General features: G+C 41.7%; 1 protein-coding gene across 3 annotated transcripts in view; it reads right to left on the bottom strand.

Moving 5' to 3' along the window:
* LOC112244603 (SPRY domain-containing SOCS box protein 4) overlaps positions 1 to 26,981 on the bottom strand; it is a 110,651-nt gene that overhangs the window by 66,581 nt on the left and 17,089 nt on the right. The window contains exons 2-3 of one of the 3 annotated variants that reach the window (XM_024412328.2): positions 12,000 to 12,088; positions 4,231 to 4,564 (exon numbers count right to left, since the gene is read on the bottom strand). The gene's annotated coding sequence lies outside the window, so the exon portion shown is untranslated. Of the gene's footprint in view, positions 1 to 4,230; positions 4,568 to 11,999; positions 12,089 to 26,981 lie in introns of all 3 variants that reach the window. The other 2 variants (XM_024412327.2, XM_024412329.2) reach the window with 2 other exon arrangements.

Raw genomic sequence — 26,981 nt, forward strand, 5'->3', positions numbered from 1 at the left:
TCGAGACGTACTCCATGTGTTAAGAGGATTCTATAAAGGCGGCCGCATGCTTTCCAGACTAAACCGTTTGTGCATACAGAACATTCAGAAAGTATACAGAGCCCTTAACTTATTCTAAAATTGATTCAATTGTTTTCCCCCCTCATCAATCTACACACAATACCCCATAACGACATAGCAAAAACAGGTGTTTAGACATTTTTGTAAATGTATTTACATAAGGATTCAGAGCCTTTACTCAGTACTTTGTTGAAGCTCCTTTGCAGTGATTACAGCCTCAAATCTTCTTGGGTATGACGCTACAAGCTTGGCACACCTGTATTTGGGGAGTTTCTTCCATTCCAGTGCCTCTCAAGCTCGGTCAGGTTGGATGGGGAGTGTCGCTGCACAGCTTTTTTCAGGTCTCTCCAGAGATTTTTGACAGTGTTTGGCTGGGCCACTAAAGGACATTCAGAGACTTGTCCCGGAGCATAGGGTCGTTGTCCTGTTGGAAGGTAAACCTTGGTCCCCAGTCTGAGGTCCTGAGCGCTCCGTTTATATCAAGGCTCTCTCAGCATCCTAAATGAGATGCTCAAACTCACTAGTGCAAAATGTCAATTGGCTATATTAAAACTGTTTAATTTGATCCTGAGTGTAGGTTATTTCCCTGACATCTGGAATCAAGGACTCATAGCCCCAATCTTTAAGAACGGAAACAAATTTGACCCCAAACAATTACAGAAGCATGTGTGAACAGTAACCTGGGGAAGGTTTTCTGGAGTATTATAAATGTAAGAGTTCTAAACTTCCTTAATAAGCACAATGTCTTGAGTAAAAGCCTAATTAGATTTATACCAAAACATGGCACGACTGATCATATTTACACCCTGATAGATAAACATGTTCACCAAAATAATACCAAAATATACGCTTGCTTTATCGACTTCCAAAAAGCATTTGATTCTATTTGGCATACAGGACTGTTCTACAAAGTCATTGAAAGTGTTGTAGGGGGTAAAACATATGACATAATTAAATCAAATGGCAATATGTGCATCATTAAAATTGTCAAAAAAAGAACAGATTTCTTCAAGCAGGGATGGGGCCTTCGCCAGGGTTGCAATCTGAGCCAACCTGATGCTCTGTATTTTTGCTCCGTTCGTCTCTCCCTCCGGTCTAGTCTCCCAGTCCTTGCAGCTAAAAAACATACCCACAGCATGATGCTGCCACCACTGTGTTTCACCGTAGGGATGGTATTCACCAGGTGTGGAGCGGTGCCTGGTTTCCTCCACACATGACGCTTGGCATTCAGGCCAAAGAGTTCAATCTTGGTTTCATCAGACCAGAGAATTTTATTTCTCACGGTCAGAGTCCTTTAGATGCCTTTTTGCAAACTCCAAGAGGCCATCATGTGCCTTTTACTGAGGAGTGGCCTCAGTCTGGCCACTCTACCATAAAGGCCTGATTGGTGGAGTGCTGCAGAGATGGTTGTCCTTCTGGAAGGTTCTACCATCTCCACAGAGGAATTCTGGAGCTCTGTCAGAGTGAGCATCGGGTTCTCAGTCACCTCCCTTGGTTGGTGGTTGGTGGTTGCAAACTTCTTCCATTTAAGAATGATGGAGGCCACGGTGTTCTTGGGGACCTTCAATGCTGCAGAAATGTTTTGGTATGCTTCCCCAGATCTGTGCCGTGATACAATTCTGTCTCAGAGCTCTACGGACAATTCCTTCGACCTCATGGCTTGGTTTTTGCTCTAACATATATACAGAGTTGACAGTGTATATAGACAGGTGTGTGCCTTTCCAAATCCTGTCCAATCAATTTAATTTAACACAGGTGGACTCCAATCACATCTCAAGGATGATGAACGGAAACAGGGACCTTAGGGACCTTCAATGCTGCAGAATTGTTTTAGTACCCTTCCCCCAGATCTGTGACTCAACATAATCCTGTCTCAGAGCTCTATGACAATTCCTTCGACCTCATGGCTTGGTTTTTGCTCTGACATGCACTGTCAACTGTAGGACCTTATATAGACAGGTGTGTGCCTTTCCAAATCATGTCAAATCAATTGAATTTACAACAGGTGAACTCCAATCAAGTTGTAGAAACATCAAGGATGATCAATGGAAACAGGATGCACCTGAGCTCAATTTCGAGTCTCATAGCAAAGGGTCTGAATACTTATGTAAGTAAGGTACATATTTTTTGGGGGGGGGCAAAAATTTATAAAAACCTGTTTTCGCTTTGGGATTATGGGGTATTGTGTGTAGATTGATGAGGATATTATTATTACAATTTTAGAATAAGGCTGTAAAGCAACAAATTGTGGAAAAGGTGAAGGGGTCTGAATACTTCCCGAATGCACTGTAAAGGTCTAAAAATGGCCTAAAATGGCCAATTTCACCATGATTTCCTCAACAATTGTTTGTGATACAAATGTAAAAGCATGTCAAACATCCTTCCTCCCAACAAAGTTAGTATGTGAGAATTGCCAGAACAAATCAGAGAAACCTTAAATATTTATGGCATGGAATCGCCAATTTCTGATAATCACTATAATGCTTTAAAGGTCTATCGCACTAAGGGGAATGTTATTAACGTTAGTGATGAAATATCTCCTCGCCGACACCCACACAAAGTACATTCATTTATTTTTCACAAACATACCCCTGTGGCCACATCCATAAACCTCTCAAGGAGCACGAAAGATTTAGATGGCAGATTCACAGCTCGGGCTGCAGCCAGTAATGACATTTAATATATGGTAGCTTAACATGACACGCCGCTGCACACCTTACATGCTCCTGTTCCTGTTCAAGCACAGACTGAATGTCTCCTGTGTTCTGAAAGGATGAAGAAATTGTTTGAATGCTAAAAAAAATATATTTAAAAAAATACAAATGTAAATCACAGACACACATTCATACATGAATAAACTCATAAAAGGGTACAAAACACACGTCTGCATGCTAGGGTTGAACACTCACACATGCCTATGTTAGGGACGTCACATTGCTTGCTTTGCCCAAACCAATTCCCAACCAATTCGGCCAATACCTGGCTGGAACTGGGGACCTCTGATTTGCTAACACATGTGACCGCCCTCCTTGACAACGTTCCAACCATTTGAGCCACCTGAAAAGGTACCAGTTGGATGGCTCTCCATCTGCGACATTTCAAGCTAGCTGTGGAGTGAGCTTACAGTACGCTCTTAACTCTGTTACACACATACACAGGCCTACCAAACCAAAACGCAGATGGGACACTTGACTCCATAAAAAGCTCTCTTCTCCCAAACATAATGTTAGCCAGCGGTCAGGGACTTCTCAGATAAAAAAAACATACAGATAAACAATAGAGACTAACAATGCATGTGCCAGAGAATCCCCCACAACCTCTCTACTGCTCTCTAATCACCTTCTCACCCTGAAAGAGAAGGGGAGAGAGTGACACAGAGGAGGAGGAGAGGGAGGGATAACAAGCCAAGCGAGAGGTCAGCAGCTGACAAAATAAAAGGGATGAAGTCAGAATGAAGCCCTGCTGTCTAACCCATGGGAGAATGACTGCACATGTCTCCATGAGACGCCATCATAACGGACTTCATTTGGCTTCAATGCGCTATTGGGTTGTCATATAGGAATTAATGGGGTCACGTGATTGATGGCTTTGTCCATTCATATATACAGTCATTGGTCTAACTATCCCAGCAGCACAGCGCAGAGTTCACCCCCTGCCCCTCCAATCTAAACATGGTAGGACAACAGCAAAAATGGGGGTGCGGATAAATTAGTCCCAAGAAAATCTGGTTTAAAAATAGATAAGGATTAGCTATACTTTTAATGTAAGTAATGGGGGGGAAATCCCAGGATGGCTAATGGGAGAATTCCCGACACACATTGAGCGGAAGAGAGTCGTATCCTGTCCAGCTGGGGCCTCTGGGCCATTAAAGACGACAGGAAAAGACAGGAGAGAGATGAGAGGAAACACAGTGTCTGGGAGAAAGCTGGCCAGCCGTGAGAGATCTGCATGGAGGATGCCAAAACACACACCCGGTCACACACACACACACACTAACACAGAGGTTTTAATTATAGAGTATATAGAGTGTAACAAACAGTAAACCGTGTCACGCGGTATCATCCTCTCTCAGCGATACATACATAAAGTCACGTTCACACAACCCAGCAACTTCCTCTTTACCGTGCTCTCCCTCGTACACACACACGCACTCTTAAACAAGCCACTTACAGAGGTAACAGTAGCGTAGCTCCCCTCTGTGCAACTCCACTGCGTCTCGTTCCTGTTCCGCCTCAAAGCCGATATAAAACAAACCAAAAGAGAAGAGCGGTGACAAAAGCTCTTCCTCTCTCCTTTGTGGAAAGAACTGAAGGAAAAAAAGAAGAGAACAGAAGCAGGTCGAGTCCTGCTGAGGGAAAGCCTCTCCCCAGAGAGGTAAACCCCCTCTCTTCCCTCCCTGGCAGAAGCTAAGCCATTCGATATCGCTACTGCTCCTGCCCTCGGCGACTCTTCCTCGCTGCTATGACGTCCTTCGCTACGGTGTCCGTCACTATCGAGCACTCCTCTTCTTCGAGACCGAGTAAGTTTCAGTTCAGCACACACACACACACACACACACACACACAGAGAGAGAGAGAGAGAGAGCGAGAGACAGAGAGAGAAAAGAGGATAAGAGGGAGGGCTGGCTGCCTCATGCTGAAAGCAGATCCCCTCTGATCTCATCAAGCAGGGTTACCGACGGCAACCAGACAGACGGGCAGCTGAGGGGACACGCCCATTTAATTTCCCCCACCCCCATCTGAGCCCAACCAACCCCCTCTGCCAAACAGATAGACAGATGACACACACATACAAAATATAAGTACAAACTGATAGGATACCACACATCTACAAGCATATAGCCTAAGCTATACTATATTAATACATAATGCAAAAATCTAAACGCACATTTGCACATACAATGTAACAGCAACATACATTGCATACACACATACAGCGGTCTACAGTATAAAAGACACTAATTATTTTACTTTTACATTTTTTTCCTGCCATATCAGACAGATCCAATGAGAAGGAGGTGATAGTACACAATTGCCCCCTTTCATTCTAACCGTCCCACCTCGGCCTACTACCATGTAGCGAGGTAAATGGGAAATGCATAGCACTGTAGAAACACACCCTCGCCACAATCAACTGAGCCAGACCTACTTCTAACCCAGGGCTGCATGGGGCAACTGCACAAAAAATATATATATATATTCCGAATGGTGACATTTGCGCAATTGGTTTTCTATCGCTCATTTGCACATCACTTCAATGATATCATGTCACCTGGTGGGACTGTGGGTCAATTAACCTTGTCGGAGTGGGCGCCCTGATTCTAGTTTGTGAGCTAGGCAGGCTACTGCCTGGGAAGGTCTCCCACTCAGAAGTACGAGATGGGGAAGTGGGCGGGTGTAGGTTGACCTCAGGTCTCCCCACTGAAAGCCTGAGGTCAGGGGAGAATCAAATAGCACACTAACTTTGTACAGTACTAATGCAATTAGTTGTGCAATTTAGTTTGTGTTTCTTGTATGAAGTGCAATAATCAGGTTCTCTTCTTTATATAAGTGTGTTATTCTATTTGTGTATTTGTGTGATTATAGGATTTGTGCAATTTAGTTTTATTTGTGTGTTTTTTGTTAGCAATAGGGTAATCGTGTAATAATTCCATTCTCTTTTTTATTTGTATTTATATACTACAATTTGTTTCTATTTGTCTTTGTTACTTCTTTTTGATATTTATGAGTGGGGGGTGGGCTGAAGAGGGGTTCTCCCAGGGAGCCATACAAGCTAAAACTGCCCCTGGATACGATATATACTACGAGTCTCATGATTCTATATGAATGGTGATTCGATTGCTATTTCACTGCGATTTGATGTTCCAAACATGTCGCTCACTTTACGTCTGCTGCAGAGACAAGAGAGGATGAGAAAATTAGTTTTGATCATTCACGGAAATAAAAGTTCTGAAAAACATGTTGGCTCATTATTTAAAAAAGGAGAACAAGCTATAGGATGAAAAATACTACCTTAGCATAATATACATAACAAATGCTTATGTGTGTTTCAGGTTTCTGTTTTCCTCTCCTCCCTCCTGAGCCATGGCATAAATTGCCTCCTCGTTTTCTGCTCCAGAGCTTTTTAACACTTGGGAAGCCACATGAGGTCCAGGGACTTGGTGTGTGTGTGTGTGTGGTTATCTGCAGGACAAAGGGCCCCTACCTCTCTCCCCATAGAGAGAATAGGGGCCAAGGGCCCCCCATCTGAGCAGCTTCTGACAATAGAGGGGCCAGAGGGCAAAAGTGTGTGTTTGTATGTGTGTGAACCACCTCCTGCCAACAAATGAGTCGTAGACAAAGCCTCCCAACTGTCCACACAAGGCCCAAGGGAGTGAGAAAGTGAGGAGGGGAAGGGGGATGGACGACTGAGACAAAGAACTAAACCTTGGTACTTGAGCCCTACGTGTTAGGGTAGAGGAAGATGTAGAGAAAGAACTAAACCTTGGTACTTGAGCCCTTACGGGTTAGGCTAGAGGAAGATGGAGAGAAAGCGAGGGAAGAGGGGGCAGTGGAGAAAAGAGCTGTGCTCATTTGGCAGTCGTCAAAGTGACCGAGGACGGATGGGATGGTGAAAGGGATGGGGAGGAGAGGGGGAGGAGTAGCAGATATCCACTGCTTTTTTGCTGAACAGTCAGACCTCATTCCACACGTGTGGACATAAATAATAGCCAGAATTGACATGGGGGGTGGGGTGGGGACAACTTTGGACATGAAACAGTCCAAATCCACCTCTTTCTCAATTTTCAAACACAAATAGGGTGAGTCTTTGGTGGTTCATCAATGTGTCCTTCGAATTAGCTAGTTTGTTAGGTAAGCGAGCCAGCCACTTGCTAAGCGAGCCACTTGCTAACTCCTCCAGTATGTGTTCATGCCATTTCACCGGTTTTGTTTTTGGATGGAAGATGTAGAAATTGTTAAGGAATTACACATCTGTAGCCAAATATCTTATTCATCCATTTGTTTTTAAGAATTAAATGACGATGTATTGATCAGTTACAGTGTTTAAAAAGATGGATTTCTGGTAAGGATAAAATATTTATGCTCATTCTCACATTTGTGACACTCCACTACACATACAATTGAAAAACGAATAAGTTATCAAATTAGAGTGCTTGAACCTCAATCTCCATGGCACCCACACGGACCTGCAACCTTCATTCTGGCTTAGAAGTTACAACCTCCTACACACACTGCCTGGGGGTGTCTTTATTTCCTAACTCTATTCTCTCAGCAAACTTTTCCTTTCACATTTAGCAGCTGACATTCTCTCGTGAGAGAGTCAATTATTTCTCGCTGAGATTGAATCCTTTTAAACATTGCTGGGCAAAAAGAGGACAGCAGGTGACTTTCTCTCTGACCATCTTAAACTGACAGATTTATATTGGGATATTTTTATTATGCTAATTAGATTTCAGCGGGTGTGTGGACATTGACTCTAGGGGGTTAAAGTCGTTACTTTTGCATACGGCTTAACCGGAAGTGCACACAAGACGCTATTTACCTCAATTTAAAAAAATAAAAATTCTTATTTTACTTACACAAAAAAACAAATGTGGTATATTGGTTAATAAAAACAATGTGTGATCGGAGTCTTATAACCACAATATTACTGATGAGATGATTTCCACCTTCCCCTTTAAGGGCGGTAGATTACCGTAGTAGCGCAACTAGTCATTTTTGTGCCTGTGAGATTGAGTCTGACTAGACGTCTTCTCTTCCCTAGCAGTAGAAACTCAAAACATAGAAAAACAACCTAGCCTGTGAACAAAACAATGTAAATAGCCAAGAAACACAAGGACAAAGACTCACTTCAGTAGACCTTCGTTTCCAGTACAGTACCAGTCAAAACTCCACACCTACTCATTCAAGGGTTTTACATTTATTTTACTATTGTCTACATTGTAGAGTAATAGTGAAGACATCAAAACTATGAACTTACATATTTGTCCGTTTCTCTTGACAGCTTTGCACACTTTTGGCATTCTCTCAACCAGCTTCATGAGACAGTCACCAGGAAGGCTTAATTTGTGGAATTTCTTTCCTTAATGCGTTTGAGCCAATCAGTTGTGTTGTGACAAGGTAGGGGTGGTATACAGAAGATTGCCCTATTTGGTAAAAAACCAAGTCCATTCAAAAGGCCAGAACAGCTCAAATAAGCAAATAGAAACGACAGTCCATCATTACTTTAAGACATGAAGGTCAGTCAATGCCGAAAATGTCAAGAAGTTTCTTCAAGTGCAGTCGCAAAAACCATCAAGAGCTATGATGAAACTGGCTCTCATGAGGACCGCCACAGGAAAGGAAGACCCAGAGTAACCTCTGCTGCAGAGGACAAGTTCATTCGAGAGTTAACTGCACCTCAGATTGCAGCCCAAATAAATGCTTCACAGAGTTCAAGTAACAGATACAGCTCACCATCAACTGTTCAGAGGAGACTGTAAATCAGGCCTTCATAGTCGAATTACTGCAAAGAAACCACTACTAATAGGACACCAATAAAGAGAGACTTGCTTGGGCCAAGAAACACGAGCAACGGACATTAGACTGGTGGATATCTGTCCTTTGGTCTGATGAATTCAAATTTGAGATTTTTGATTCCAACCGCCATGTCCTTGTGAGAAGCAGAGTAGGTGAACGGATGATCTCCGCATGTGTGGTTCCCACCGTGAAGCATGGAGGAGGTGGCGTGATTGTGTAGGGGTGCTTTGCTCGTGACACCATCTGATTTATTTAGAATTCATGGCACACTTAACCAGCATGGCTACCAAAGCATATTGCAGCGATACGCCATCCCATCTGGTTTGCGCTTAGTGGGACTATCATTTGTTTTTCAACAGGACAATGATCAAACACACCTCCATGCTGGATATGGGCTTTTTGACCAAAAAGGAGAGTGACTGAGTGCTGCATCAGATGACCTAGCCACCCCAATCACCCGACCTCAACCCAATTGAAATGGGTTGGGATGAGATGGACTGCAGAGTGAAAGAAAAGCAGCCAACAAGTACTCTGCATATGTGGGAACTCTTTCAAGACTGTTGGAAAATCATTCCAGGTGAAGCTGGTTGAGAGAATGCCAAGAGTGTGCAATATTGTCATCAAAGCAAAGGGTGGCTACTTTGAAGAATTTAAAATATATTTAGATTTGATCAACACTTTTTAGGTTACTACATGATTCCATATGTGTTATTTCATAGTTTTGATGTCGTCACTATTATTCTACAATGTAGACAATAGTCAAAATAAAGAAAAACCCTTGAATGAGTATGTATGTCCTAACTTTTGACTGGTACTGCATGTATTATATTAGTGCCTTCGGAAAGTATTCAGACTCCTAGATTTTTTCCACACTTTGTTCCATCCTTATTCTAAATTCACCCAAATGTATATTTCTCTCGTGGATTTTCTCTTTCTCTCTTTGAAATCCCCATTTTGGGTAACAAGCACCATAGTGTGTTGGCCCGTTATACTATGTTCTAATCAATAGCATATAATGTGTTTTGTCTATGTGTATCTTTTATCATAATTTTAGCTTTTTAGTAAATGAATATTCAACTAAGATTGGTGTCAACTGTGGGACCTTTTATTGACAGTTGTGTTCCTTTCCAAATCATGTCCAATCAATTGAATTTACCACATGTGGACTCCAATCAAGTTGTAGAAACATCAAGGATGATCAATGGAAACAGGATGCACCTGAGCTCAATTTCAAGTATCATAGCAAAGGTCTGAATACTTAAGTAAATAAGGTTTCTGTTTATGTTTAAAACATTTAGCAACATTTCTGAAAACCTCATTTCACTGTGTCATTATGGGGTATTGTGTAGATTGAGGAATATTTTTTAAATACATTTTTTAATAGGTCTGTATCGTAACATTTGGAAAAAGTCAAGGGGTCTGAATACTTTCCGAAGGCTGTGTATATATAGTGCAATTGGAAATTATTTAGACCCCTTGACTTTGAGATTTTGTTACGTAGATTATTCTAAAATGGATGAAATAGTTTTTCCCCCTTCATCAATCTACACACAAAACACCCCATAATGACGAACCAGAAACAGTTTAGAAATATTTGCAAATCGATTTAACAAAAAAAATGAATTATGATGATATACTATGTGTGTGACATCAGTTTTCAGGTGAATATGATTGGTCGTTAAGTGACCGACTGAAAGGGAACTCCTTGTTCCAGTTTTAATTGTTGAATGTCTTCCAGGCAAGAGTTGTTCCTTGATCAATTCAATCAATTAAGTCTAATTTAAAAAGTGCTTTTTTACAGATGTGTTTGTGGCACATCAATGTTTACAAGCTTGTGTGTTTCGACAAACGCATCTGTAAAAGACCTTAAGAAAATACGATTTAATTGAGTCAATGAGGAAAATATTCTTTGGTTTTGAAATCTGTTTTAACAAACACTGGTTCCGAGAAGGCAGCACACATACAGACAATACCAAGCCACTACTACAGCAGCCACTGCGAACAGACTACATAGACAAGCACAATAGGGAGTGACAATATTATTGGGTACCAAAGGGGCGGCAGGTAGCATAGTGGTTAGAGCGCTAGGCCAGTAACCGAAAGGTTACTGGCCTAGTTGACAAGGTAAAAATCTGTCGTTCTGCCCACTGGATGTCGATTACGGCAGCCTCCCGAACCTCTCTGATTCAGAGTTATTGGGTTAAATGCCAAAGACACATTCCAGTTGAATGCATACAGTTGTACCCCCTTTCCCTAATATGTTGAGTCATCAAAGTAATCCTATCTATTCTACAGTATACTATCTATCTGTAAAGTGAGTGCCTATGAGAGTGACTATCTGTGTGGATGTTTGCTGCCAAGGGAGAACAGGGCAGGTAACTCAAGTCCAAAGCCTGGGATGGTGGCGAATGAATGAGAGAGAGAGAGAAGGGAGTGAGAGAGGAAGAATGGCAGGGGACAGCATTGCTGCCTAGCCTCTCTGAAATATTCAGGGCAGAGTCACTGGACAGGGGCACGGTGCTATCAGGTTTCACCCTACATTCACCAGGTTTAGGAGGCTTACAGTGAGCAGGCACTGTGGCACTGTGTGTTTTATCCACTCAAGTGTGTATATGCCCACTAAGCACTGTCCCAGTTACATTATTTACCTGGCTTATCGGGGTCAATGCAAATAATCAATGGGCAGCTGACAACATCATACCAGTGGAGAGCTTGTGTCATACATTTTGCTATTGACCTAGTTTCACTGTGTGTGCGCATTTCTATATAAGCCAACCTATTGAAAGAGAAGACTATTGAAACCCTTAGGAATCTATGAAATAATCTAAAGGGCTGTTTACACTACTGATCAGGACTGAGGTGAGCCATACCTTACTGAGCTGAGCCATACTGTACTGAGCTGGCCTGATTATACATCCATCCATCCACATGCTTATTGACCTTACCATGATGCCTATTGTGGGCAATGTAAAAATATACTATCTGAACCAGCCAGCAGTTAGGTTTGGATCGACACAATAAGCAGGTAGCCTAGTGGTTAGAGTGTTGGGCCAGTAACCAAAAGGTTGCAGGATCGAATCCCCAAGCTGACAAGGTAAAAATCTGTTGTTCTACCCCTGAACAAGGTATTTAACCCACTGTGCCCCGGTAGGCCGTCATTGTAAATAAGAATTGGTTCTTAACTGACTTGCCTAGTTAAATAAATGTTAAATAAACTTCTTTTTTTTAAGTGTGAAAAGGTTGAGGACTGGAGATGCCTACCCCTGAATCAGGTCATTGGAGTAGTCTGGTATACACGTATGATAATCACCAATTAGTTACAGTCGCCCAAACCATGGGACAGCAACATTCACATACTAACAATAAACTTCCGAATCAATTGGTCAGGCAAGAATCAAACAAGATAGAGGAATGTGTTACCTGTTGGTTCTTAGGAAAGCCACATCTACAGTCTGAAGGTGAGACTCATGGTTCAAAGTTGAAAGAGCAGTCCAATGTGTGGTGTGAGTCTGCAACAGAAACAAGAGGGAGAGTTAACAAGGAAAATACACAGAAAAAAAACCCACAGGAAATATTTAAGCAATAAGGCACGAGGGGGTGTGGTATACACCATCAGTCAAAAGTTTAACCTCTCTAGGGTATGTTAGGTCAGTACCTAGTCACAGAAAAACACAGCCATTTTTCAAGCCAGAGAGGAGTAACAAAAAGCAGAAAGAGATCAAATTAATCACTAACCTTTGATGATCTTCATCAAATGACACTCATAGGACTTCATGTACGTTTTGTTTGCTAAAGTTCATATTTATATCCAAAAATCTCAGTTTACATTGGCACGTTATTTTCAGTAGTTCCAAAACATCCAGTGATTTTGCAGAGAGCAACATCAATTTACAGAAATACTCATAATAAACATTGCTAAAAGATACAACTGTTAAGCATGGAATTTTAGATCCACTTCTCCTTAATGCAACCGCTGTGTCAGATTTTTTTTAAAGCAAACCATGCAATAATCTGAGTACAGCGCTCAGACAACAAATCAAGCAAAACAGATAACCGCCATGTTGGAGTCAACAGAAGTCAGAAATAGCATTATAGATATTCACTTACTGATGATCTTCATCAGAATGCACTCCCAGGAATCCCAGTTCCACAATAAATGTTTGTTTTGTTCGATAATGTCCATAATTTATGTCCAGATACCTAATTTTTCTTTGCACGTTTAGCCCAGTAATCCAAATTCATGACGCGCGATCACTAGGAGCAGACAAAAAGTTCCGTTACAGTCCGTAGAAACATGTTAAACGATGTATAGAATCAATCTTTAGGATGTTTTTAACATACATCTTCAATATTTTTCCAACTGGAGAATTCCTTTGTCTTCAGAAATGTAATGGAACTCAAGCTAACTCTCACGTGAATGAGCGTGGCCAGCTCGTGGCTCTATTGTAGAATAAAAGTGAATATAACAAAACTATGAAATAACACATGGAATCATGTAGTAATCAAAAAAGTGTTAAATAAATCAAAATATATTTTATATTTGAGATTCAAATAGCCACCCTTTGCCTTGATGATAGCTTTGCACACTAGGCATTTTCTCAACCAAGCTTCATGAGGTAGTCACCTGGAATGCAATTCAATTAACAGGTGTGCCTCAAAAGTTAATTTGTGGAATTTCTTTCCTCAATGCGTTTGAGCCAATCAGTTGTGTTGTGACAAGGTAGGGTTGGTATACAGAAGATAGCCCTATTTGGTAAAAGACCAAGTCCATATTATGGCAAGAACAGCTCAAATAAGCAAAAATAAATGACAGTCCATCATAACTTTAAGACATGAAGGTCAGTCAATATGGAAAATTTCAAGAACTTCGAAAGTTTCTTCAAGTGCAGTCGCAAAAATCATCAAGCGCTATGAAACTGCTCTCATGAGGAACGCCCAGGAATGGAAGACCCAAAGTCACCTCTGCTGCAGAGGATAAGTTCATTAGAGTTACCAGCCTCAGAAATTGCAGCCCAAATAAATAACAGAGTTCATAACAGAGTTCAAATAACAGACATCTCAACATCAACTGTTCAGAGGAGACTGCATGAATCAGGCCTTCATGGTTGAATTGCTGCAAAGAAACCACTACTAATGGACACCAAATAATAAGAAGAGACTAGCTTGGGACAAGAAACACAAACAATGGACAGTAGACTGGTGGAAATTTGTCCTTTGGTTCAAATTGGAGATTTTTGGTTCCAACCGCTGTGTTTTTGTGAGACGCAGTGTGGGTGAATGGCTGATCTTTGCATGTGTATTTCCCACTGTAAAGCATGGAGGAGAAGGTTTTATGGTATGGAGGTGCTTTGCTGGTGACACTGTCTGTGATTTATTTAGAATTCAAGGCACAATTAACCAGCATGGCTACCACAGCATTCTGCAGCAATATGACATCCCATCTGGTTTTGGCTTAGTGGGACTATCATTTGTTTTGACCAAGAAGGAACGTGATGGAGTGCTGCATTAGATGACCTGGCCTCCACAAGTAACAACAAGTAACTGAGCTAAACGACTCTCGCCCCGTAGCACTCACTTCCGTCATCATGAAGTGCTTTGAGAGACTAGTCAAGGATCATATCACCTCCACCCTACCTGACATTCTAGACCCACTCTGCTTACCGCCCCAATAGGTCCACAGACGATGCAATCGCCATCACACCGCCCTAACCCATCTGGACAGGAGGAATACCTATGTAAGAATGCTGTTCATCGATTACAGCTCAGCATTTAACACCATAATACCCTCCAAACTCGTCATTAAGCTCGAGACCCTGGGTCTCGACCCCACCCTATGCAACTGGGTCCTGACCTTTCTGATAGGCTGCCCCCAGGTGGTGAGGGTAGGAAACAACACCTCTGCCACGCTGATCCTCAACACTGGGGCCCCAAGGGTGCGTTCTCAGCCCTCTCCTGTACACCCTGTTCACCCATGACTGCGTGGCCATGCACGCCGCCAACTCAATCATCAAGTTTGCAGACGACACTACAGTGGTAGGCTTGATTACTAACAACGATGAGGAGACGGCCTACAGAGAGGAGGCGAGGGCCCTCGGAGTGTGGTGTCAGGAAAATAACCTCACACTCTATGTCAACAAAACAAAAAGGAGATGATCGTGGACTTCAGGAAACAGCAGAGGGAGCAGCCTCCTATCCACATAGACGGGACAGTAGTGGAGAAGATGGAAAGTTGCTCGGCGTACACACGGACAAACTGAAATGGTCCACCCACACAGACAGGGTGGTGAAGAAGGCGCAACAGAGCCTCTTCAACCTCAGGAGGCTGAAGAAATTTGGCTTGTCACCAAAAACACTCAAACTTTTACAGATGCACAAATCGAGAGCATCCTGTCGAGCTGTATCACCGCCTGGTACGGCAACTGCTCCGCCCACAACCATAAGGCTCTCCAGAGGGCAGTGATGTCTGCACAACGCATCACTGGGGGCAAACTACCTGCCCTCCAGGACACCTGCACCACCCGAAGTCAAAAAGATCATCAAGGACAACAACCCCCCCAAGCCACTGCCTGTTCACCCCGCTACCATCCAGAAGGCGAGGTCAGTACAGGTGCATCAAAGCTGGGACCAAGAGACTGTTAAATAGCCATCACTAACATTGAGTGGCTGCTGCCAACACACTCAAATCTCTAGCCACTTTAATAATAAAAAATTGGATGTAATAATGTATCACTTGTCACTTTTAAACGATGCCACTTTATATAATGTTTACATACCCTACATTACTCATCTCATATGTATTACTGTACTCTTATACCATCTACTGCATCTTGCCTATGCCGTTCGGCCATCGCTCATCCATATATTTATATGTACATATTCATATTCATTCCTTTACACTTGTGTGTATAAGGTAGTTGTAGTGAAATTGTTAGATTACTTGTTAGATATTACTGCACAGTTGGAACTGGAAGCACAAGTATTTCGCTACACTCGCATTAACATCCGCTAACCATGTGTATGTGACAAATAAAATTTGACTTGATGTCCAAGACAGAATCAGGTCCCATTCAATAGAAGCAATTTTTCAGATTATGTATCCATTGATTCGACTGTTGTGTGCCCAACATATTGGGAGAAAGGTGTGGTTTTGGGTTATGGTCTGGGATGTGGAATACATAAAACAATGTCATCCAGATATGAATGTGGGCACCAATCCCAGTGCCTGACAGATGGTTCAGTCCCAGTGGCTGACAGAGGTCGTTGGCTGAAGTGCATGTGAATGGGGCCCAGAGCAAGTGGACAGTAAAGAATCACGAGGAGAGAAATTCATGGGCACTAAAATATTAATGACTTAATCTTGCTCAAAATTTGTGATGCAGTGGCTTGTCTACATTAGGGAGAATAAACACTGGCCTGAGACAGGATGCTGTTCAATTAGATTCTCAATAGATAACTTCACAGGTAGAAGACGTGTGTGTGTGTGTGTGTGTGTGTGTGTGTGTGTGTGTGTGTGTGTGAGATGTTTGGCAAATATGGAATGGTAGGTTAATCTCATTCGCATACATAAACACAGATGTTTTTGTAAAGTGTCTTTTCATAAGAGTTTCCACATAAACACAGATCTGTCTGTCAAGGAGGCTTTTCAGATGGGGGCTCTTTGCACATCACACACGAGAGAGAGAGAGAGAAAACGCTGACAAAACTCAGCACTTTGCTGTGCAGGCCAGGCCTAGGTAAAGCCCTGGAGGACAGACAGGAGCTTTGTACCAGCAGGGCTGCTCTCTACCACAGGCTGGCTGGCTGGCTTACTTACTTACTTACTTATGGTTTTTCCATTTCCTCAAGACTGAGTTGGGAGCTAAGTAAACCACTTTAACCTGGGAATGGGGGAAAGGAGGAGTTCTCTCTCTCACACACAGATCGATAATTTCTAGAAAACGCTAATTTGCTAGAAACCGCTAACTTCCTAGACATTCATATGCTGACCATCTCGAAACTCACTTAGATAATACCTTTGATGTTACAATGGTAGCAATACACGGTTACACCATTTACAAATGAGATAGGAATGTCAACGGCTGTGGTGTTGCTGTTTATATTCAGTTATATTTCTGTAAAGCATAGAGAGGATCTCATGTCAAATGCTGTTGAAGTAATATGGCTACAGGATCACCTACCTTACCTAAAGCCTATTCTTTTGGGAAATTTCTAGAGGAGCACCAAGTTCTAACAGTCAGTATCTGGACAACGTCTGTGAAATACTTGATAATGTATGTGATATCAACAGAGGTATATTTTCTGGGCAACCAAAATATTGACTGGCTTTCATCAAGCTTTCCACTCAAGAAAAAGCTTCAAAGTGTAACCAGTGCCTGCAACCTGGTTCAGGTTATCAGTGAATCAAATCAGGGTATTAACAGCACAGGCATGAAGTCATCCACATATATTCATCACATCTTTACTAATGCTGCAAAAATGTGCTCTAAAGCAGTATCCACATCCATCAGACTTAGTGATCAAAATATAGTATCCATATTTAAGAAAACCAACATTCCAAAGACTGGGCCTAATATAGTGTATAATAGGTCATACAAGAGGTGTTGTAGTGATTCCTATGTTGAAGAATATTTGCTGGTGTGCGGTGTGTAATGAGGAGCAACCAAAAGCTGCACTTGACGCATTTATGAAATTGCTTATTCCAGTTTCTAATAAGCACGCACTCATTAAGACAATACCTGTACAAACTATTAAATCCCTGTGGATTGATGTAGAATTGAAAAATTGTATGGTTGAGAGGGATGAGGCAAAAGGAATGGCAAATAAGTCTGGCTACACAGCTGATTGGCAGACATATAGTCCATTAACAATGAAAAGTCACCTGGTGTGACAACATGGGTGGAAAATGACTGAGAATGATGGCGAACTATTGTCATCCCTAATTTCCATCTCTTCAATATAAGCCTACAAGAAAGCATGTGCTCGCAGGTCTGGAGGGAAGCAAAATTAATTCCGTTACCCAAGAATAGCAAAGCACCCTTCACTGACTCAAACAGCCGACTTATCAGTCCATTACCAACCCTTGGTAAATATTTGTTTGACCAGATTATAGGTCAACCGATTAATCGGAATGTCTGATTAATTACGGCCGATTTCAAGTTTTCATAACAATCAGAAATCGGTATTTTCGGACACCAATTTGGCCAATTATTTTTTTTATGCCTTTATTGGACTCTTTATTTAACTAGGCAAGTCAGTTAAGAACACATTCTTATTTTCAATGACTGCCTAGGAACGGTGGGTTAACTGCCTAGTTCACGGGCAGAACGACAAATTTTTACCTTATCAGCTCGGGGATTCAATCTAGCAAACCTTACAGTTAAACTAGTACAACGCTCTAACCACCTGCCTCTCATTGCACTCCACGAGGAGCCTGCCTGTTACACGAATGCAGTAAGCCAAGGTAAGTTGCTAGCTAGCATTAAACTTATCTTAAAAAAACAATCAATCAATCATAAATCACTAGTTAACTACACATGGTTGATGATATTACTAGTTTATCTAGCATGTCCTACGTAGCATATAATAGATGCGGTGCGTATTCACGAAAAAGGACTGTCCTTGCTCCAATGTGTACCTAACCATAAATATCACTGCCTTTCTTAAAATCAATAGACAGAAGTATATATTTTTAAACCTGCATATTTAGCTAAAAGAAATCCAGGTTAGCAGGTAATATTAACCAGGTGAAATTGTGTCACTTCTCTTGCGTTCATTGCACGCAGAGTCAGGGTATATGCAACAGTTTGAGCCGTCTAATTTGCCAGATGTTTACGTAATTATGACATAACATTGAAGGTTGTGCAATGTAACAGGAATATTTAGATTTATGGACGCCACCAGTTAGATAAAATACGGAATGGTTCCGTATTTCACTGAAAGAATAAACGTCTTGTTTTCGAGATGATAGTATCCGGATTCGACCATATTAATTAATGCTCATATTTCTGTGTGTTATTATGTTATAATTAAGTCTATGATTTGATAGAGCAGTCTGACTGAGCGATGTCTGACACATCAACAACAGCCACCCTCGAAGCAGCGTAACCCATGCAGAGCAAGGGGAATAACTACTCCAAGTCTCAGAGCGAGTGACATTTGAGACGCTATTAGCGTGCACCCCGCTAACTAGCTAGCCATTTCACATCGGTTACACCAGCCTAATCTCGGGAGTTGATGGGCTTGAAGTCATAAACAGCGCAATGCTTGAAGCACAGCAAAGAGCTGCTGACAAAATGCACGAAAGTTCTGTTTGAATGAATGCTTACGAGCCTGCTGGTGCCTACCATGGTAATAGCGTCTCAAATGTCACTCGCTCTGAGACTTGGAGTAGTTATTCCCCTTGCTCTGCATGGGTTACGCTGCTTCGAGGGTGGCTGTTGTCGATGTGTTCCTGGTTCGAGCGAGGAGAGTGACGGAAGCTATACTGTTACACTGGCAATACTAAAATGCCTATAAGAACATCCAATAGTCAAAGGTATATGAAATACAAATGGTATAGAGAGAAATAGTCCTATAATAACTACAACCTAAAACTTCATACCGGATATTGAAGACTCATGTTAAAAAGGAACCACCAGCTTTCATATGTTCTCATGTTCTGAGCAAGGAACTGAAACGTTAGCATTCTTACATGGCACATATTGCACTTTAACTTTCTTCTCAAACACTTTGTTTTTGCATTATTTAAACCAAATTGAACATGTTTCATTATTTATTTGAGGCTAAATTGATTTTGTTGCTGTATTATGTTAACTTAAAATAAGTGTTCATTCAGTATTGTTGTAATTGTCATTATTACAAATAAATAAATAAAATGGCCGATTAATCGGTATCGGTATCGTTTGACACTATCGATCATAATCAGCTGCTGAAAAAAAAGCTTTACATCCCCTGCTATATCAAGGATCGACAGTTACCTGGGGCAGCAGGTAGCCTAGTGGTTAGAGCATTGGGCCAGTAACTGAAAGGTTGCTAGATCGAATCCTCGAGCTGACAAGGTAAAAATCTGTCATTATTCCGCTGAACAAGGCAGTTGACCCACTGTTCCTAGGCCGTCATTGTAAATAAGAATTTGTTCTTAATTAACTGACTTTCCTAGTTAAATAAAGGTTAAATAAAAATAAAAAAAATACCTGTAACAGAATACAGAGGGTGTTCTTTAATGGAAGCCTCTTCAACAAAATCCAGGTGGAGTCAGGCATTCCCCAGGGGAGCGGTCTAGGCCTCTTACCTTTTAAAAACTTGACTAATGACCAACCACTGGCACTGAGTAAAGACTGTCTATGTATGCTATTGACTCAAGACAATACACATCAGCTACCACTCCACAAACTACCACAGCAGGTGAAATCCCTGCAACACAACACAAAGCTGCAGTGTTTTAGAATGGGTGGCAAGAAATAAGCAAAATGTTAAAAAGAATAATAAAAGCATTATATTTGGTACAAATCATTCACTAAACCCCAATCCTCAACTAAATCTTGAAATGAATAATGTGAATATTGAGCAAGTTTAAGAGACTAAACCTCATGCTAGCAGATAGCACAATGACTGGAAGTGTATGGGTAATGCTAGTTAGTATTGGCTCACGAAACTACCTCTAACTTCCATCATACTGGACACCGACATACAAATGGTATCCACAAGTTCATCCAACTCTGGGGAAGTAGAAAAATGGCCTCATTGCCAAAAATTCTTGAAGTATCCCTTTAAAAATGTACATGGAGAGCTAACATCAATAACAGGAGATTGACTGCATCACTACTTGTCTTTGTGAGAGGTGTTGAAAGCACCAAGCTGTCTGTTCAAACGACTAGCACACAGCTCAGACACCTATGCATGCTCCACAAGACATGCCACCAGAGGTCTCTTCACAGTGCCAAAGTCCAGAACCGACTAAATGGAACACCATTCCACATAGGAGACATGACTAAATGGAACACCATTCCACATCAAGTAACTTATGCAAGCAGTAAAATCTGATTGGAAAAAAAGCAGTTAAAACTACACCTTATGGAACAGCACCGACTGTGAGGAGACTCAAACACAGACTAACACGCACTCTACACACACAAAGTACCAGTTAAAAGTTTGGACACCTACTCATTCAAGGGTTTTAATTTGTACGATTTTCTACATTGTAGAACGAGTGAAATTATCAACACTATAAAGTAAAACATATGGAATCACATAGTAACCAAAAAAAAAAAGTGTTAAACAAATGAAAATATATTTTAATATTTGATATTCTTCAAAGTAGCCATCATTTGCCTTGATGACAGCTTTTCACAGTCTTGGCATTCTCTCAAATCCAAACTTTTGACTGGTACTGTACATTGTAATATTATTATATTGCTGTATTATGGATTGTGTGTAGTACATCATGTGTTGTGCAATGTTTTGTATGTAATCACCTTAAAATCGTGTTTGCACCCCAGGAAGAGTAGCTGCTGCTTTGGGGATCCGTAACAAATAACTACAAATACACATGCGTACAGAAACACGACCGCACAATCTCTACAAAACAGATATTATCAAAGATCTCAGATCACTGTTGTCTATAATGTTTAAGTAGCCAGTAGAAATACAATCAATAACCGTAATAGATCACGTTTTTTGTGACAATGCATACAAGGCTCCTCATTTCAATTAGTGGCATACATGAATCCATACATCCATCTTAAAGCTACAGTATGAAACTCTGCTGAATATCCTGATGGAAGAAACAAAGGTGTATACTGTTTGTTATCCATCCCATCTAACGACCCCCTAACCCTATATGAGGAGGATGCTCTTCTAATGTTTCTATGACAACCACGGAGGAAGGGATGGCACACGCGCGTACTGTCGGGGATTGATGCGCGCTGAAGACGACTTCTCTCATGAAGGCAGGAAAGAGAGAGGGGGAGGGATGAGGGGATGAAAAGAGGGGAAGCAGAGGGAGGGTGAGGAAGTAGGCCAAATATAGGAACAGTATAATGAGCTGGGTTCTTATCATCTCTTCATCACATCCATGTCCTCCTCCACACTATCTTCTCTCCCACCTTTCACTTAATCCACATGCCCAACCAATTGAAGGCAGCAACCATCATCCCACTCACTGCTACATTTCCCAGAGGCCCCCTGCGGCAGAAAGAGGTATAGGCACGTTGTCATTTTTTTAATGTTTACATTTTAGTCATTTAACAGACGGTCTTATCCAGAGTCTTACACTTAGGTGTGACAACCACATATCACAGTCAAAGTCAGTGCATATCTCCTCAAAAAGAAGTTATCAGCAAAGCCAGTTTTAGAGGCAGCGAAGAGAGGGAAAGAGGACGAAAATGCACGTGTACATTACATTTTATAGATAAAATAAGTAGCACATTGTTTAACGTGTTCATATTTTTCTTCTCCGACAACACAACAGCTGATTTAAAAGGGAGTGTGGCAGATTTTAAAAACTCTTGTGTGAAGGACTGACGATACTCAATGAAAGGTGGCTATCGAGGAGGGAAAGGGGGATACCTAGTCAGTTGAAGGCCACTCTTCCGTTCCCCTACTAATGAATTGACACTCTCCTTGACCACTTATTGGTTTCTGGGTCACGGAGGTGAGGAGAGACTTTTGCACAAATTACAAAAGGCCCTTGACAGTGTAGGAAGGCTAGGTTTAAAAAGGCTATTTGGGAGAAAAAAATCCTTAGTACCTCCTCTAACAGCTGAGGATATCACTATCTACTGAATCCTTTCTTTCATCTATCCAATAGTGAGGTCAGTGATTACATCAAGGAAGGAAGCATTTAAAAAAAGTATCATAACAGGGCCATAGCATTTTCCTATGCTTAAATGAAGAGCTGTGAATGTTTTGGGGGTTGCCTTATCACAGTGTTTATCATAGACACGATTGAAGCGGAGCTGAGGCAAAAGTGACTGGGTCACAACCGCAGAGCTGATGGCTTCAGAGAGCAAGTTGATGAGCCTCAATCTAGTTTACTAAACTGGAGGCTAGTCAACAGGCTACATACAGTGGGGCAAAAAAGTATTTAGTCAGCCACCAATTGTGCATGTTCTCCCACTTAAAGATGAGGCCTGTAATTGTCATCATAGGTACACTTCAACTATGACAGACAAATGAGAATAAAAAATAAAAATAAAATCACATTGTATGATTTTTAATGAATTTTATTTGCAAATTATGGTGGAAAATAAGTATTTGGACACCTACAAACAAGCAAGATTTCTGGCTCTCACAGACCTGTAACTACTTCTTTAAAGAGGCTCCTCTGTCCTCCACTTGTTACCTGTATTAATGGCACCTGTTTGAACGTGTTATCATTATAAAAGACACCTGTCCACAAACTCAAACAGTCACACTCCAAACTCCACTATGGCCAAGACCAAAGAGCTGTCAAAGGAAACCAGAAACAAAATTGTAGACCTGCACCAGGCTGGGAAGACTGAATCTGCAATAGGTAAGCAGCTTGATTTGAAGAAATCAACTGTGGGAGCAATTATTAGGAAATGGAAGACATACAAGACCACTGATAATCTCCCTCGATCTGGGGCTCCACGCAAGATCTCACCCCGTGGGGTCAAAATGATCACAAGAGCGGTGAGCAAAAATCCCAGAACCACACGGGGGGACCTAGTGAATGACCTGCAGAGAGCTGGGACCAAAGTCACAAAGCCTACCATGAGTAACACACTACGCCGCCAGGGACTCAAATCCTGCAGTGCCAGACGTGTCCCCCTGCTTAAGCCAGTACATGTCCAGGCCCGTCTGAAGTTTGCTAGAGAGCATTTGGATGATCCAGAAGAAGATTGGGAGAATGTCGTATGGTCAGATGAAACCAAAATATAACTTTTTGGTAAAAACTTGTCGTGTTTGGAGGACAAAGAATGCAGAGTTGCATCCAAAGAACACCATACCTACTGTGAAGCATGGGGGTGGAAACATCATGCTTTGGGGCTGTTTTTCTGCAAAGGGACCAGGACGACTGATCCGTGTATAGGAAAGAATGAATGGGGCCATGTATCGTGAGATTTTGAGTGAAAACCTCCTTCCATCAGCAAGGGCATTGAAGATGAAACGTGGCTGTGTCTTTCAGCATGACAATTATCCCAAACACACCGCCCGGGCAACGAAGGAGTGGCTTCGTAAGAAGCATTTCAAGGTCCTGGAGTGGCCTAGCCAGTCTCCAGATCTCAACCCCATAGAAAATCTTTGGAGGGAGTTGAAAGTCCGTGTTGCCCAGCAACAGCCCCAAAACATCACTGCTCTAGAGGAGATCTGCATGGAGGAATGGGCCAAAATACCAGCAAGTGTGTGAAAACCTTGTGAAGACTTACAGAAAATGTTTTACCTCTGTCATTGCCAACAAAGGGTATATAACAAAGTATTGAGATAAATAAGTATTTAGTCAATAACAAAAGTTTTCCACCATAATTTGCAAATAAATTCATTAAAAATCCTACAATGTGATTTTCTGGATTTTTTTTTCTCCTCATTTTGTCTGTCATAGTTGAAGTGTACCTATGATGAAAATTACAGGCCTCTCATCTTTTTAAGTGGGAGAGCTTGCACAATTGGTGGCTGACTAAATACTTTTTTGCCCCATTGTACATCTGGGTCGAGGTTCAGGTTAGAGACTGCCACTAAAGTACAGATGTGGAACCATAAAATAGAATGAATACATCCAAATGAAATGGATATACAGTATCTGTTCTTTTTTCTACTCTCCTTCCTCATTTTGAGAAAACACCAAATTTATTTGAGATTTAGAATGTTCTACCTGCATGACAGAGATTCCAAGGCAATTACACCAACATTTTATTGTAAACTAGAGTAGAATGTTTGCCATGGGAGATGTTAGGAGCCAAGATGGAGGATTGAGTTACTCTTTTGTATATACGGCCCTGCTCCACCAAGCTTCCAGTGTTGTTTCTTGAATCTCTCCGGCTCCCTGGGGATTAAGTGGCTTTGTTAATCCCAGAGGGATTAGGGAGATTTGGGGATCTGGGGCAGTGGCCCAATCTGAACAGCCTCACAGCTCAATGAGACTCATAGATTTGACTAAATTAAATGGGAGCAGTTAGTAGATATAGAGGTGAGAGGGTAAGAGGTTAGAAAGTTTGTCTTTTTTTAATTTAATAAACCATACAAAACATACCCATACAAACATCAGTACGTCACACCTGCCCAGAACCACTATGTGATATTTAATTGTTTTTTGGGGAATATTTTTTACAAACCTGTTTTTTGCTTTGTCATTATGGGCTATTGTGTGTAGACTGATGAGGGGAAAAACTATTTAATAAACTTCACAAGAAGGCTGTAACTTAACAAAATATTAGGGAAAAAGTCAAGGGATCTGAATACTTTCCGAATGCACTGTATCTCCTCCCATGCTTTCACTCTATAAATGTTGCTGACTGTCCATCTATTTCTACTCGCTCTTCCCATACAGTGCATTTGCAAAGTATTCAGACCCCTTCACTTATTCCACAGTTAACGTTACAATTAATTAAAATTGTTCTCAATCTACACACAATACCCCATAATGACGTAGCAAAAAACTAGTTGAGACATTTGTGCAAATGTATAAAACATTTTTTTAACTGAAATATCACATTTACATGAGTATTCAGAGCCTGTACTCAGTACTTTGTTGAAGCACCTTTGGCAGTGATTACAACCTTAAGTCTTCTTGGGTATGACGCTACAAGCTCGGTACACCTGTATTTGGGGAGTTTCTCCCGTTCTTCTCTGCAGATCCTCTCAAGCTCTCAGGTTGGATGGAGAGCATCGCTTTACAACTATTTTCAGGTCTCTCCAGAGATGTTCGATCAGGTTCAAGTCCGGGCCACTCAAGGACATTGAGACTTTTTTTCCGAAGCCACTCCTGCGTTGTCATGGCTGTGTGCTTAGGGTCGTTGTCCTGTCTCCCAGTCCCTGCCGCTGAAAAACATTCCCACAGCATGATGCTGCCACCACCATTCTTCACCATAGGGATGGTGCCAGTCTTGGGTTCATCAGACCAGAGAATCTTGTTTATTAAGGTCTGGGAGTCCTTTAAGTGCCATTTGGCAAACTCCAAGCGGGCTGTCATGTGCCTTTTACTGAGGAGTGGCTTCCGTCTGGCCACTAACATAAAGGCCTAATTGGTGGAGTGCTGCAGAAATTGTTGTCCTTCTGGAAGGTTCTCCCATCTCCACAGAGAAACTCTGGAGCTCTGTCAGAGTGACCATCGGGTTCTTGGACACGTCTCTGACCCAGGCCCTTCTCCCCCAATTGCTCAGTTTGGCTGGGCGGCCAACTCTATGAAGAGTCTTGGTGGTTCCAAACTTCTTCCATTTAAGAATGATGGAGGCCACTGGGTTCTTGGGGACCTTCAATGTTGCTGATATTTTTTGTCCTCTTCCCAAGATTTGTGCCTCGACACAATCCTGTCTCGGAACTCTACGGACAATTCCTTCGACCTCATGGCTTGTTTTTTGCTCTGACATGCACGGTCAACTATGGGACAGTATATAGACAGGTGTGTGCCTTTACAAATCTTGTCCAAATTTTTGGTCCAAATTTACCACAGGTGGACTCCAATCAAGTTGTAGAAACATCAAGGATGCTCAATGGAAACAGGATGCACCTGAGCTCAATTTCGAGTCTCATAGTAAAGGGTCTGAATAAAGTAAAAAGGTAAATAAGGTATTTCTTTTATGTATTTTTAATCAATTTGAAAACATTTTTAAAAACCTGTTTTCGCTTTGTCATTATGGGGTATTGTGTGTAGATAGATGAGGACATTTTTTTGGATCAATTTTAGAATAAGGCAGTAACCTAACAAAACGTAGAAACGGGAAGGGGTCTGAATAGTTTCCGAATGCACTCTACACCTTATTCAATGCTCTCTGCTGCCCCCCCCCCTCCCCCTCCTTCCATCCCCATCTCCCCAGGCCAGCAGCAGTGTCCTCTGCTCTCCTGTAGGTAAAGGTAACCCTGCAAGGGTGAAATCCATTGACAAATTTCGAAATGGAATTAACGTGAGACTAACAAGGTGCAAGTGTAAGGTGAGATTCTACACTCACATGGTCTAAAAACAAGAGTTTGCAGGATGTGTATGCTTTTAGAGAATATAGTCACCTAAAAAAAAAAGCCATAGAAATGTATTTGAGCAGCACCAGGTCTACAGATTTTGCTTTTAAGTTTGTACAGCGTCACTATTTGGGAAAACACTGTTTTAAGCAGTCGAGGCTGCTGAGGGGAAGATGGCTCATAATAACGGCTGGAACGGCGTAAACGGAATGGCATCAAACACATGGAAGCCATTCCACCGATTCCGCTCCAGTCATTACCATGAGCCCA

The sequence above is a fragment of the Oncorhynchus tshawytscha genome, linkage group LG28, assembly GCF_018296145.1.
Source record: "Oncorhynchus tshawytscha isolate Ot180627B linkage group LG28, Otsh_v2.0, whole genome shotgun sequence".
Lineage (NCBI taxonomy): Eukaryota > Metazoa > Chordata > Actinopteri > Salmoniformes > Salmonidae > Oncorhynchus > Oncorhynchus tshawytscha.